The sequence below is a fragment of the Schistocerca nitens genome, chromosome 1 (genome assembly GCF_023898315.1).
Source record: "Schistocerca nitens isolate TAMUIC-IGC-003100 chromosome 1, iqSchNite1.1, whole genome shotgun sequence".
NCBI classification, from domain to species: Eukaryota; Metazoa; Arthropoda; class Insecta; order Orthoptera; family Acrididae; genus Schistocerca; species Schistocerca nitens.
The window spans coordinates 487,048,437-487,054,436 of NC_064614.1; positions in this window are offsets into that span (position 1 = coordinate 487,048,437).

Sequence of the window (6,000 nt, forward strand, 5' to 3'; positions counted from 1 at the left end):
GGAATGACTCCTTACCCTCTCCCTTAAAACCCACATCCTTTCGTCTTTCCCTCTCCTTCCCTCTTTCCTGATGAGGCAACAGTTTGTTGCGAAAGCTTGAATTTTGTGTGTATATTTGTGTTTGTTTGTGTGTCTATCGACCTGCCAGCGCTTTTGTTTGGTAAGTCTCATCATCTATATATATATATATATATATATCCATTAAATTTTTTACGTAAACAATGGTCTTCTTTTCTTAAAGGCAAATGATTTGTAGCTGATAGTGTTTGAGGTACAATGAAAGGAGACAAATGTATACTTGGGCCATAAAATTAAATAAGCATCCCAAATATTTTGACCCAACATTTTAAAAGGAAGCAGCACACAACGATTTGTGGGCCACAACACCAATATGTTGTGTGTAGTGTTACACGAACTTTGTTTACAGCCATTCCTTCCTTGCATTGACCTGAGTGCCTGTTAATCATGCTGTCCAACTTGAACACTTAATCTTGGTTGTCATTGTTATCATGAAGGGGAGGAGAAGTATAAGAACAGTGTACTCCTGACTGTATTATCTGTTTGAAAGAAAGCAAAGGGTATATTGCTTTAAATATGATCATGCCTTGTGAAGCATGTGGTGTTCAGATCAATACAGGATCGATCACTGTTGTAATCATCCTGCTCAGAAGCAATAAAAGGATTATTTTACCAAGGCTACAGTATTCACTGATGAAATAGTTTAAAAATGTTCAATGTGTGACTTAAATGATCTTCATCAATCTTGCCTTTCAAAACGTCTTTGTCAAACCTGTCTATCACAAATATATACTGTGCCCCCCCCCCCCCCTCTTCACATCTTACACTTCTTGCTTTGCTATCAATCTACTTGCTGAAGAGGGCTCTTCATCTGTATTTATCTGTCTGGATAATAATGGGCTACAGTTAAAAATGCTTATAGACCTCATTTGCACACCTCACAATTTATAGCATGCATTTCTCTGTCATTTGTTCCTCCTTCACATGTATTATTATTTCCTTTTTTGTTGGATGACCCATTCTTCATAGCTTTTTGTTTACAATTTTCTTTTTTCTTTTATTCATATTTTGCCAACTGTAATTACTTATTACCATTCTTCTTCTTAAAGTTAGCTTGAATTTTTCTCTCTGTTCTCTACCAGCCACAGTGTAGGTTTCTTGTGATACATGTAATTTCCATAAGCTTCATAAATACTGTGTAGCTACAAAATGCAAAGGAATTTCATTATGTGTGACAAATTAAAACTGTTTTCGAAACAGTGTAGATATTTAGCTCTTCCTGGTCCTCTGTTTATTTAATTTGCCAGTAGAGGAATGAAATGCTTAATGTTTTCAATGAAAAGAACAAGTCATTTTCTTCTTTTTAAAATAACACTCATTTTACTTTTTGCCTGAAAATGATGATGATGACCTGTTCAAATGTAAAATTAAAATCTGAATTTTGCCGCTTGAAACATTGACTGTCAGAAGGCCACCAGTAGAACCTATACAGGGCACAGGGTACTCCACTTTGTTTAGGACAACATATCTTTGGACAGGCAACCACTCACTTGTAGTGGACTGATGTATGATATTCACACTGGCTTTCAAGCTCTTGCGCACTTCCCCAGCAAGATAGTATCGATTATCGAGAGCCTGGTCTAAACCCCCACTAACCTGTTTCTCATTGCCTTGCCTTGCCTTGCCTTACCTTTTCCATTCTGGTTTCTGTCCAGACAGAAGACATATATGGGCTAGCACACACCCTCCCCTTCTCTTACAACTCCCTTTCTTCTCCTTCCCCTCTCTCTATATCTCATAGATGCTTTACCCTCTGAAATCCTTTCATTTTGTTGTGCAACCACCAAGTCATCTGTCGAAAGACTTGACTCACACCAACCCCTCCTTGCCTCGTGCTTCTCTCCCCACTTCAACTCAGGCACCTGTTTTCAATAATCAGTCCAGCAAGGGCTTGAAAGCTAGTATGAATACTTTTTTCTGTTATGTATGTTATGCTCCATACATCAGTCCACTATAGGTGAATGGTTGCCTTTTACTTAGAATCAGTCACATGAAGTTTGTTGATGAAACATACAACGTAGACATTATGTGGCCTGTAGGAGCGTTCTTGTGTTAGTGAGATGATATCAGCTGAGTCTTAGTTTCAGCTGTGGCTTTGTACTTACCTCTTTGCTGTACATTTCATGATTCTGTTGAGAATGCACAGGGAATCGGGTACAATAACATATTGAATGTTTTTAACTTTTTTTGTCCCATAGTTTACTTTCACGTAAGTTGTTGTGAAGTTTCAACATCACTATATATTCATACTAAAGCGGACTAATAATTTAGGTCTTGTTCTGAACAATGGTATCTGCATTGTTATTGTATAACATAAATGGATTTTGTATCATCAAACACTGGGACATTACGAAATAGTAAATGCTGAAAAATTTGTGGTGTCACTGACGATGAATTACTGAGTATATTGGAGGAATCAAATGTAGAGTATCCATAATTATTCAGATGAAGATGATGTGATTGTTGATACAACTGTTGGTGAAAGCAGAATGACAACAATTGTGTTAGTAATGGCAAGAGATTGATTGGTCCTCGTCCAGTCACAGCACACTGTCATTGTCACTGTCACTAGTATTCATTTAAAGGGGCTTGTACTTATAGATCAATAATAATTCCTTAGATTCTACAGAGAAGTGTGCTGTGAAACCACACCCAAGTTCTCAACAGATTTTTTTAAAAAGGGGGTAATTAATTGATTGTGACTAAGACCAACAGATACAATGCAATGTTTAGATGGTAAGTATGTAAATCAAAGTGTATGATCAAAATATTTTTTTGGATTAAAGGAGACCACGAACTCAAAATTAGAAGCATTGAGTTGTCTATCGACAACATACGAAAAGAAAGAAAACGAGGTGGAGTAAAATGACGACACAAATATATACACATGTGTATGCCACTACATGGTGCTGGATGGGCTAACAGTGCTAGCAGGAGGGCTAGGTTGCAGTGGGGCTAATGTCAGGCGGGATGGGTACAGAGAGGCAGGGAGAGGGATTGGGGGGTTTGTGGCTAGCAGCTCGGAGGGAGCCAGTTTGCCAACTAGAAATGCAGGGGGGAAGGGATGGCAGGTGTACACACTAGTAATGTGATGCATGGTTGTCAGAGGCAGTTGAGAGTGGTACATGGTGAACGTTACATGACTTGAGAGGTGGTATGATAATGGAGGAAGGGTCAACTGTTGGGTGGAGGATACAGGGAAACTAAGTTACCAGAGATTGAGGCTGGGACAATTATGGGAGTGGAGTATTTTTTAAGGATAACTCCCATCTGCGTAGTTCAGAGAAGCTAGTGGTAGAGGGAAGGATCCAGATGGCCCATGTTGTCAAGCAGCCATTGTAATTTAGCATGTTGTGCTGAGCCATATATTGCAGTCAACTTCCTGGCAACAGTTTGATGGTGACCATTAATATTGGTGGGCACAGCTGTTTGGTAGTCACGCCTACGTAAAAAGCTGTCCAGTGATTGCAGCAGAGTTGCTGTATCACGTGAGTACTTTCACAGGTAGTCTGACCTCTGATGGGGTAGGATAACCCAGAGACAGGACTGGAGTAGGAGGTGCTGGGTGGGTGGATTGGGCAGGTCTTTCACTTGGGTCTCTGCAGGGATATGATCCCTGTGGCAAGGGTTGGGAGTGGGAGTGACATAGGGATAGACTAAATATAGGATGATGTGTAGAGTGGGTGTAACAGAACACCACTTTAATAGTAGGATGTCCCTCATTTCAAGGCATGATAAGAGATAATCAAGGCCATGGTAAATGATATGGTTCAGTTGTTACAGTCCAGGGTTATGGTGTCTGACAACGGGGGGGGGGGGGGGGGCACTCCTTTGTGGATGATTCTTGGAGGTGTTGGGAGGATTGGGAGTGTGTGATGATATGGTGTGGGAAATCTGTTTTTGAACTAAGTCTGGGGCGAAGGGAGGGGCTATTGCCTGTCTTTGAAGGCCTTCATGAGACCTTCAGCATACTGGGCAAGGCAGTTCTCGCTACTGCATACACATCGTCCGTGGATGGCTAGGTTGTACAGGAGGGACTTTTTCGTGTGGAAGGAATGGCAGCTATTGAAATGCAGGTGCTATTGGTGGTTAGTAAGTTTAATGTGGACAGAGGTGTGAATGAAGCCATCAGAGAGGTTGAGGTCATTGTTCAGTAAGTTAGTGTGTTGGGTAGAAGAGGACCTTGTGAAGCACATTGGAGAGAAGTTGCGGTTGTGAAGGAATGTTGATATTGTGTCTTGGCCCTGAGTCCAGGTCAAGAAAACATCACTTCAAAGAAAAAGTAATTGAGAGACAGGATAGAATCCATAAGGAGTATAAGGAATGAAGTGGTGGGTTTGGAGTCTGAAGGACATTGGGAGATCATGAATTATTGGAAAGAAATGAGTCCTGAACAAATTTGCAAATTCTTTGGCATTATTGTGTACATGGGACTGGTGATAGTATATCCAACAATAGATTATAGGAGCACAAATGGCCTGTTAAAGAGTAACATTTTGTCTACAATAATGAGCAAAAATTGCTTTCAATAACTCCTCCAGTGCACTGATTTCACAGACAATAAATCAGGTAAAAAAGACGATGAAACTTAAATGTCATAAATAAGACATTAAGATTTTAAAACTGTCCAATAGCATTGGATATCTCTATATATGGTGACTCACAGACTGCATAAATTACGTGCCTAAAAACTTAGCAGAAACTGTCATGCTGGAGCTTAAGAATAATTACACTCCTGGAAATGGAAAAAAGAACACATTGACACCGGTGTGTCAGACCCACCATACTTGCTCCGGACACTGCGAGAGGGCTGTACAAGCAATGATCACACGCACGGCACAGCGGACACACCAGGAAACGCGGTGTTGGCCGTCGAATGGCGCTAGCTGCGCAGCATTTGTGCACCGCCGCCGTCAGTGTCAGCCAGTTTGCCGTGGCATACGGAGCTCCATCGCAGTCTTTAACACTGGTAGCATGCCACGACAGCGTGGACGTGAACCGTATGTGCAGTTGACGGACTTTGAGCGAGGGCGTATAGTGGGCATGCGGGAGGCCGGGTGGACGTACCGCCGAATTGCTCAACACGTGGGGCGTGAGGTCTCCACAGTACATCGATGTTGTCGCCAGTGGTCGGCGGAAGGTGCACGTGCCCGTCGACCTGGCACCGGACCGCAGCGACGCACGGATGCACGCCAAGACCGTAGGATCCTACGCAGTGCCGTAGGGGACCGCACCGCCACTTCCCAGCAAATTAGGGACACTGTTGCTCCTGGGGTATCGGCGAGGACCATTCGCAACCGTCTCCATGAAGCTGGGCTACGGTCCCGCACACCGTTACGCCGTCTTCCGCTCACGCCCCAACATCGTGCAGCCCGCCTCTAGTGGTGTCGCAACAGGCATGAATGGAGGGACGAATGGAGACGTGTCGTCTTCAGCGATGAGAGTCGCTTCTGCCTTGGTGCCAATGATGGTCGTATGCGTGTTTGGCGCCGTGCAGGTGAGCGCCACAATCAGGACTGCATACGACCGAGGCACACAGGGCCAACACCCGGCATCATGGTGTGGGGAGCGATCTCCTACACTGGCCGTACACCACTGGTGATCGTCGAGGGGACACTGAATAGTGCACGGTACATCCAAACCGTCATCGAACCCATCGTTCTACCATTCCTAGACCGGCAAGGGAACTTGCTGTTCCAACAGGACAATGCACGTCCGCATGTATCCCGTGCCACCCAACGTGCTCTAGAAGGTGTAAGTCAACTACCCTGGCCAGCAAGATCTCCGGATCTGTCCCCCATTGAGCATGTTTGGGACTGGATGAAGCGTCGTCTCACGCGGTCTGCACGTTCAGCACGAACGCTGGTCCAACTGAGGCGCCAGGTGGAAATGGCATGGCAAGCCGTTCCACAGGACTACATC